We start from the raw sequence: 10,167 nt of genomic DNA on the forward strand, positions 1-10,167 counted from the left end.
TCCAGTGAGGGTTCAATAACTCATCAACATATATCTGTGCTCAAAATTTACTAATTGTTTTGCAAGTTTGTACAAAGTTTTCTTTCCCATCTCATTTGCTAAAATGCTTTGTTATTTAAGGGTTAGCTATATATATATATATATATCTCTCTCCTTGAGAATAACTTGACTACATGTAGGCTTTATATATGAGTGGATGAATTAGAATTGCATGACTCATTAGGTAGATGCATTTAGCATAGGTTGCATTTCATAACATTCCATCACTTTAACCTTAATTATTTACCTTGGATTTAGCATGAGGACATGCTAGTATTTAAGTGTGGGGAGGTTGATAAACCCATATTTCATGAGTTCTTTTGTACTTAATTAGAGTGGTTTATTCAACTCTTCACCTACTTATTCACATTAATTGCATAGTTTTACTTTCCCTTCCTTATTATGTCATGTAATGAAAAAAACATGTTTTTTAAGCTTTAAAAATTAATTATTTTAATTACCTTTATTTCCATTTGATGCCGTGATTAGTGTGTTGAGTAGTTTCAGATTTCCTAAAGGCAGAATGACTTAAAGGATGAAAAAAAAACATACTAGAATGGAAGGAGGAAGCAAGACGGAGCTTTAAAGAAACTGGTATCCACGCGATCGCATGGATGACGCGATCGCGTGCCAAGCACGAATCAGCAGCGACGTGACCGCATGCCTGACGCGACCGCGCGCCTCAAGCAGAATATACATGACGCGGTCACATGACTGACGCGACCACGTGGCAAGGAAAAGCTCCGAATGACGTGACCGCGTGATCCACGCGGACGCGTGACAGAGGCCACGCACCAGAAATTACAGAATACGCCCCCAGCGAATTCTGAAGCTCTTTTTGGCCCAGATCCAAGTACAGACAGCATAGACCAGAGGTTATAAAGTGTGGGAATGCTTCCATTCAAAGAGAGCTCGCATATATTTTCACCTTTCAATGATTTAGATTTAGTTGAGAGGGAGATCTTCTCTCTCTCTCTTTTAGGATTTAGGATTTCTTCTTGTTTTAAGAGTAACTCTGGATCCAGGTTTAATGTTCTTTTAGTATTACTTCTATTTATTTATTCCAACATTTGAATTGATTATTATTATAAATTGATCTAAGAATTATTCCATGTTACAGATTTCTAATTGAATTAATGATAATTTGAGGTATTTTCAGTTTATGATTGTTCTCTTGATTTAAGTTGCCATTGCTTCCCATCTAAGGACACTTTTATTATTTCAGCAATTTACTTTTTCCCCTTTTGGTTTTGGTTAAGAATTCAGTAACTCAACAGTTATTAAACTCAACATAATTGATAATTGTTATCTTGCTAATTAAGTTGAACTTAAATAATCCCAACCTTTTCTTAGGAAATAATTAGGATTCAAAGGTCAATTTAATTAGTCCCTTGACTTTCCTTTGCTCCGGTAAAGGTTGACCAAGTGGAATTAAGATACAACTTTCATTATTGTTGAGAAGGGTAACTAAGTTGGACTTCTAATTTTCCTTATCTTGCCAAAAGTTGTTTTACAGTTATTTTTTTTTTTACTTGCCATTTAATTCACTCGTCATTTAAATTACTTGCTTCTCACCTTCTAAACCCCGATTACAACCTTTATAGCCAATAATAAGAACACACTTCCTCGCAGTTCCTTGAGAAGATGACCCAAGGTTTGAATACTCGGTTAACAATTTTTAAAGGGGTTTGTTACTTGTGACAACCAACACGTTTGTAAGAAAGGTTGATTGCTTGGTTTAGTAACTATACTCACAACGAGAGTTTTTATAACCTCTAAACCATCAATCTTCTTGCTCTTTCACTGGCTCCAGTCTGGTCCTCTCACAATTGGAGCTTGAGTCAGGGCGGTCTTCAGCTTATCAAACGCTTGTTTGAAATCTTCACTGAACTCGAACTCAATATCCTTCTACAGTAGTCTGGATAAGGGAAGTGCTACCTTACTGAAGTCCTTAATGAATCTCCTATAAAAACCTGCATGGCCAAGGAACGAGCGGACTTCCCTCACAGAAGAGGGGTAAGGTAAATTGGAAATAACATCCACCTTTGTTGGATCTACAGAAATGCCAGTATTAGACACAACATGTCTTAGTACAATCCCTTGTTTAACTATAAAGTGACATTTTTCAAAATTTAATACAAGGTTTGTACTGACACATCTATCTAATACTCTAGATAATCCATCTAAGCAAAGGCTAAAGGAATCGCCATAAACACTAAAATCATCCATAAAAACTTCCATACAGTGCTCAATAAGATCAGAGAAAAGACTCATCATGCACCTTTGGAAGGTAGCTGGTGCATTGCACAAGCCAAAGAGCATCCTCTTGTAAGCATAAGTCCCAAAAGGACATGTAAAAGTAGTCTTTTCCTGATCCTCAGGAGCTATATGAATCTGGAAATAACCTGTGTAACCATCTAGAAAATAATAATGTGATTTACCTTATAGGCAATCCAGCATTTGATCAATGAATGGAAGAGGATAGTGATCCTTACGGGTTGCTTGGTTGAGGCGTCTGTAATCAATGCAGACCCGCCAAGCGTTATGTACTCTGGTTGCTATGAGCTCTCCATGCTCATTTTTCACTGTAGTGACTCCAGACTTCTTTGGCACTACTTGTACTGGACTTACCCATTCATTGTCTGAGATGGGATAGATGATATCTGCCTCCAGTAGTATGGTCACTTCCTTTTTGACAACCTCTAAGATAGTGGGGTTCAGTCTTCTCTGGGGTTGACGAACGGGCCTTGCTCCCTCTTCTAAAAATATTCAACTGCTCTTCTTGTTGAGAAGTGAGTTCTCTTGCAATGATAACTGGACACTGTTGCTTGTCCTCAAGGTAAGCATATTTGAGGTGTGGAGGAAGGGGTTTCAAGTCTAACTTCTGATCATGGTCAGGCTCTGGGTTGTCTGGAGCTGGTAACAATGGTAAAGCACTGTCATTGTCCTCTGAGAATGTCCCCACACTTGGACCTTGTCCTGTGTGCTTCTCCTCTAATTCCTCCTGGTGAACTTCAGCTACAGTTTTATCTATAATGTCACACTGGAAGATATAATGATCTTCTGGAGAGTGCTTCATAACTCCATTCAGATTGAAACTTACTAATCGGCCATCTATTTCAAAAGAGTATGTTCCTAAAAAAGCATCCAATTTGAACTTAGATGTCTTCAGGAATGGTCTTCCAAGTAGGATTGATGATGGCTTCTCTGAGTCATTTTGGGGCATCTCCAGAATATAAAAATTAGTGGGGAATGTGAGTCCCTTAATGCTCACTAATACATCTTCAGCAACTCCAACCACTGTAATAATGCTTTTATCTGCTAACACAAAACGAACTGCCGACCTTTTTAAGGGAGGGAGCCTCAAAATATCATATATAGACAAAGGAATTATACTCACACATGCTCCTAAATCACACATGCAGTCAGAAATTATCACACCACCAATAGTACAATTAACCATACAAGGACCTGGGTCACTACACTTCTCAAGTAAACCACCCATTAAAGCAGATATGGAACTACCTAAAGGAATAGTTTCTAATTCATTAATTTTGTCTTTATGTATATATAAATCTTTTAGAAACTTTCATATTTAGGTACCTGTTGAATAACATCAAAAAGAGGAACAGTTACCTCAACTTTTTTGAATATCTCTACCATTTTGGGATCAGGTTCCAGCTGCTTCCTGGGCTTCCTTGCAAGTTGTGGAAATGGGATAGGAGTGGTGTCTTCTGCAGTATCTGCGCCCTGTGGTGCTTCCTCCTGTGGTTGAACTTCTTCTTTTTCATCTATGTCCTGTGTGTCCTCTTCCTCTTCAGCATCTTCTATTTCCACTACCTCTTCAGCTGAGGCGTGTTCTGGTAGGCTTGGCTCCTCCTGATTCCTCTCCTGCAGTGTGGTTTCGGACCTCAGGGTGATGGCATTAATGCCACCCTTGGGATTGGGTAATGGTTGAGAAGGGATTCCACTGAAGCTCAAAGGCTGGTTATTGGAGTTATTCATTGATCCAATCTGTGAGACAAGAGCTTGCAGAGTAGCGTTCAAACCATTTAGAGTGGCATTAATGTTATTTTTCATGGTCTGTTGTCTCCGATCAATGGATTGTAGTAAATCATCATTAGAAGATGAGGAAGGATAAGTAATTTGAGAGGTCTGCTGTTGGGTATTCTGTGGTCCTTGGGACTATCTCAGGTGAGGTGCTCTGTAAGGCTGGTTCTGGTTCTGCTGCCTGTTGTTGTTATTATTCCACCTTTGATTTCCTTGAGTGTCTCTGCCTCCTCTGTTGTTGTTTTTGTCCCTCCAATTCTAGTTAGAATTGTCCTTCCATCCATGGTTGTAGTTGCCACCTTGATTGTACCCTTGGTTGGGGCGGTCATAGAAGTTATGAGTGGCTGCCACGGTGTTGTCTTCCTGCTGGAGCTGCAGACATTCATCAGTATAGTGGCTATAATCAGCACAGATTTCACAAACTCTCTGTGGGACTAACTATTGGCCTTGCTGTGGTGGAGAGGGTTGAGCTTGCTGAACTTGTTGTTGATTCAATTGCATCTGCTTCAGCAAGTTGGTCATTTCACAGATACTCTGAGTCAAAGCAGCAGTCTCTCTGCTAGAGGATACTTCTGCAACGGCTTTTGAACGGCCTTGTTTCTGCCTGTGATTCCGAGTAGATTCAGCTAAGTCGCTGATCAATTGCCATGCCTCGTCAGTGGTCTTGTACTTTTTCATAGACCCATTGCTAGCACTTTCCAATGTGGTATTATCTTGGGGCCTCATGTCCTGTGTGACGTAACCGAGTAACACTATCTTGTCAATCATATAGTGGGGGCATGCTTTCAGAAGATTATTAAAGCAACCCCAGTATCCATAGAGAGTCTCAGATTCATCCTGAACAATCATGAAAATGTCTTTCCTCAGTTTATCAGTAACTTCAGCTGGAAAGAATTTTTCCAAGAATTCTCTTCTCAGTGTATCCCAGTTGGATACAGTTGCTGCTGGTTGAGTGTAGTACCACTCTCTTGCCTTCCCCTCAAGAGAAAACGGAAAAGCTTTCAGCAAAATTGAAGTTTCATCTGCACCATCACGCCTAACAGTAGAATAGGCTGCTTGAAAATCTCTCAGGTGCTTGATAGGCTCTTGAGCAGGCAAGCCATGAAACTTGGGCATTAAATTGAGCAGTGCGTTCTTTAATTCAAAGTCTGTAGTCACCGCTGGGTGATGTGCTTGAAATGGTTGCATTGTAAAATCAGGGGCTCCAGCCTCCTGGATAGTAACTCTCCTAGCTGCTGCCATGTTACCTGCATGTAAATCAACTAAATCAGTAGAACGGGGGTTGGTTTCTTTCTCAAGTGATGTTTCAGATCCGCCCTCAGAGAGGACTAACCGACGCCGAGCTTGCCTTATTCGTGAAATAGTTCTTTCAATCTCAGGATCGAATACTAGCAAGTTTGGATCAGAAAGTGAACGCGTCATCTAACGAAAGAAACAAGCAGCTCATGGTAGCAAGATAAAATAAAATGTAAATAAATAAGATCCAATTAATAACTTTAGCACTCTATTGTAACTCCCCGGCAACGGCGCCAAAAATCGATGTGGCGGAAATTGGCTAATTAAGAATTGATATAAGTTGTGCGTTGCAAGTATAGTTCTTAACCAACCAGAAACCCGCTTATCAATTTAGAAGGGTTGTCACACAAATTAAAATTAAAATACTGGGAGTATGAATCCCAGGTCGTCTCCCAACGAGTTGTAGAAAGGTGTGCTATTTTATTAATCAGATATTTTCAGAAAGAGTTTGAGTTGAATAAACAGGAAATTAAATTGGGGAAATTAAGTAATTTAAATGAAAGCCTTGACTGGGAGTAGATTAGTTGGAAGCCCTATTCTTGTTGCAGTACTCTCAAGATTAATTGATAATTGAAGGTCGTTCTGTTTAGTTATCCCTTACTAAATAAGGGAAAGTCAAACAAGTTGGAATGATATTTCTACTCACAAGTCTCAATCCGCTTACTTGGAAGGATTGGCGTTAGTTACTAGAGAGCCATCCAACAATAAACCCAATTACAATTTCTCCTTTGAACATTCCAACTCAAGGGTTCCTTTCAATTAACTACCCATCAAGTCAGGGAACTACTCGCTCATTGTGAATGTAGAACTCATAACATAGGAAAGGGAATTAAAGAAAGACATGATAAATAAAACTCAAGAGAATCAATTAAAAATAAAAGTAACTCTTGTATTAATAAATTCTAAAATAATCCAATAGTAAAATTGAGTAAATTAAAGGACATGGAAGAGTAAAGCCAAGTAAAGAAAACGAACTAGAATGACGAAGTCTTGATGAGGTAATAACTCTTCTCGATATCCCAATGCAAATAACAATAGAAAATAAAAATCCTAAGAACTATGAGTGAGTAGAGAGAAAACCTAGAGGAAGAGTAAAACTAGATCTAAAAACTAAAAACTGTGTAGAATGAATGTTGTTTTTGGTTTCTGCATGTTCTCTGGCTCTAGTCTGCTTTTCTGAGCCGAAAACTGGGTCAAAACAGGGCCCAAAATCGCCCCCAGCGAATTCTGCAGATTATGCAGATTGCGCATGTCACGCGATCGCGTCATTCATGCGGACGCGTCATGCGGCGTTTTGCTTTGACACGCGGGCGCGCCGTCCACGCCTCCGCGTCACTTGTGCTATTCCAATCCGCGCGGTCGCGTGAGCCATGCGACCGCGTCACTGCGATTTCCTCTCTTCCGCGCGGTCCCGTGAGCCATGCGGCTGCGTTACTTCTCGCTGGTCATCTCCTTAATTTCTTGTGTTTCTTCCATTTTTGCAAGCTTCCTTTCCAATCTCCAACTCATTCATGCCATATAAAGCCTGAAACACTTAACACACAGATCACGGCATCGAATGGAATAAAGGAGAATTAAAATACATAATTAAAAGTCTCTAGGAAGCAAGTTTTCAATCATGTAATAATTTTAGAAAGGAAATATAAATGCATGCTAATCATATGAATAAGTGGGTAAAGATCATGATAAAACCACACAATTAAACACATTATAAACCATAAAATAGTGGTTTATCAACGTCCCTCAGAATTGGTTCAGCTTCTCCTCCTATACTCTTTGATTTTAATGCTTGAATGATCTGTAAATTATTTGATTCTATCAGTACTTTTTTGAAATGTAGATTCCTGGCTAAAATGATGGCGTTCCTGACTGCTGTAGCCTCTGCTGCTAGGACCGAGCTTGTCACAATTTTTTCAGTCGTTCCAATGAGCAGCTGTCCCTTATTGTCTCTAACCACTGTTGCTGTCGCTCCTTTCCCGGAATTCGGATTGAAAGATGCATCCACATTCGTCTTAATCCAATCCCCGGGTGGAGGCCTCCAGGTAGCTGCTCTACCTTTCCTTGAATTGATTTTTTTAGAATCATGTTGTTCCTCTCTGTCTGCTGCTCTGAATTCAATTTCTAGTGAGTTTGCTGTGCAAATTGTAGAACTAGGATTGATGTTTAAGTTCTGAAAGTAAGCACCATTTCTAGTTTTCCATATTTTCCAACATAAGAAGGCTAGTTTGCTGATCATGATCTCCTGGTTTGTGTTATTGTTTGCTCTAATTCTTCTCACATTCAAAATGAACCAGTTTTTGAAGGTAGAGATTGAGTTTATTGAGTGACTGAGCTGGCATTGTGCCCCAAACCATGTTGCCCTGGTCCAGGGGCAGAGCAAGAGAGCATGTTCTGTCGTTTCTATATTCTCATTGCATATTTGGCATATAGGATTTTCTGCAAGTTTTCTCTTATATAGGTTAGCTCCCACTGGTAGGATATCTTGTGCTACCTTCCACATAAAAATTTTTATCTTCTGCGGTACCTGGAGCTTCCAAATTTCTCTCCATATTTCCTTGTCTTCGCCGCTTGTGCTTGGGGTGTTCTGCCTTTGTTCCAGCCCTTCTTTCCTTGCTGCGTGGTATCCTGTCTTGACTGAGTAGCTTCCATCTAGTTTATGCGGCCAGCTAAGCTTGTCATCCCTGCCTTTAAGACTGATAGGTGTTCTGAGAATTCTATTGCAAACTGCCCTCGAAAAGATCCTTCTGATTTTCTCCACATCCCATCCCTCTCCCTGCTTTATCAGGTCCTCTACCAATTTTACATCTTGATTTTGACCCCTTCCAATTTTCCCCATACCGTTGATCCATATGTCCTCCCATATCTTGATCATTTTGCCATCCCCCACAATCCATCTCCCGCTTCTTCTTAAGAAAATTCTGCCTTGTAAAATGCTGTTCCATGCCCAAGATGATCCTGCCATTGACTCTGCCTCCCAGAAGTTGCTATTTGGAAAATAAATGGACTTCAGAATTCTGACCCAAACTACTTCTGGATTCTCTAATATTCTCCATGCTTGTTTTGCCAAAAAAGCCAGATTTTGATGATGGAAGTCCTTGAATCCAAGGCCCCCTTCTTTTTTGCTCTCACATATTTTCTCACATCTTCTCCAATGTATGCCCGATCCCTTTTCATTTGTCGCCCACCAAAATTTTGCTACTTTGGCACTAATTTTGCTGCAAAACCCTTTAGGAAACAGGATTACATTCATGGCATATGCCGGTATGGCTTGAACAACCGCTTTAATGAGGATTTCTTTCCCGGCCTGGTTCAACAAATTTTCTTTCCAACCCTCTAATTTGTTTGTCACTCTCTCTTCTATCCAGCTCAAAGCACTACTTTTTGCCCTTCCCCAATGTGCCGGTAGACTCAGGTATTTTCCCGGATTATCCCATGCACTCATTCCCATCACCTCCTCTATATCTACTCTAGCTTGCAAAGGTACTTGTTTTCCGAAAGTAATTCCTAATTTTTGGAGGTTTATTCTCTGACCTAATGCATTTGTATACTTATTGAGGATGGAGATTATTTGGTATGCCTCTTCTACATTAGCCTCTGCCAATATAATACAATCATCTGCAAAGAGAATGTGTGTAAGAGTCGGTGCAGTTGGAGCAATCTTGAAACCTTTGACCCTTCCTTTCTCTTGTGCCTCTTCCATCAGGATCGTGAGAACTTCCGCAGTTAATATGAATAAATATGGCGATAATGGATCGCCCTGCCTTAAACCTCTGCCTGGAATGATTTTATTGGACAAGATCCCGTTCACTTTAAATCGGTAGGAAGTAGAGCTGACGCATTCCATGACTAGCTGGATCCATTTTGAATGAAACCCAAAAGCCTTAAGTACCAATTCAATAAAGTCCCACTCCAAGCGATCATAAGCTTTGTTCATATCAAGTTTGATTGCCATGTTTTTAGAAACCTTGCCTCTTTTTTTATCTAGACTGTGATACACTTCTTGTACAATGATAATATTGTCTTGAATAAGCCGGTTGCTCACAAATGCACTTTGAATTGGGGAAATGATAGAATTCAGCATCTTTTTTAGCCTATTTACCATAATCTTAGTGATTACTTTGTATATGAAGTTGCAGCAACTGATAGGCCTCAATTGATTTAGATTTTTTGGCCTCTTTATCTTCGGAATGAGGACGACTGTTGTTTCGCTAATTTCTTTGTGCATTTTTCCATTCTGAAAAAAGTCCTTAACTACTTCAAGAATCTCTTTCTTAACAACCTCCCAGTGATTTTGGAAGAATTTTCCATTAAGACCATCCAATCCTGGGGCTTTGAGGCCTCCCATGCTAAAAACTGCCTCCTTGACTTCATCTTCTCTTACTTCTCTTGTGAGTTCTTCATTCATCTCCTCCGTCACCCTTTTTGGAACTTTTTGGATGCATTGATTAATTCCATTCCTGGTTGACTTGGTGAAAAGCTTGAAAAAGTGTTCTTCAATCAGCTTCATTATTGCCGAACTGTCATATACCCACTTCCCGTTGTTGTCCTTTAATCTCTCGAGCCTATTTCTATCTCTTCTTTGAATTGTTGTGGCCTGAAAGAAAGCTGTATTCCTATCTCCCCATTTCAGCCACTTCAACCTTGATCTCTGGCCCAAAACTTTTCTTCTTGCCTCCATAATTGCTCTATCTTCCTTCTGATTTGTTATGTAACCTTCATTCTAATTCGGGTTCTTTTCTTTTCCCTTATTTTTGGTTGGACGACCTTATTTTTAACCTTTTC

This window comes from Arachis hypogaea, chromosome 17, assembly GCF_003086295.3.
Source record: "Arachis hypogaea cultivar Tifrunner chromosome 17, arahy.Tifrunner.gnm2.J5K5, whole genome shotgun sequence".
NCBI classification, from domain to species: Eukaryota; Viridiplantae; Streptophyta; class Magnoliopsida; order Fabales; family Fabaceae; genus Arachis; species Arachis hypogaea.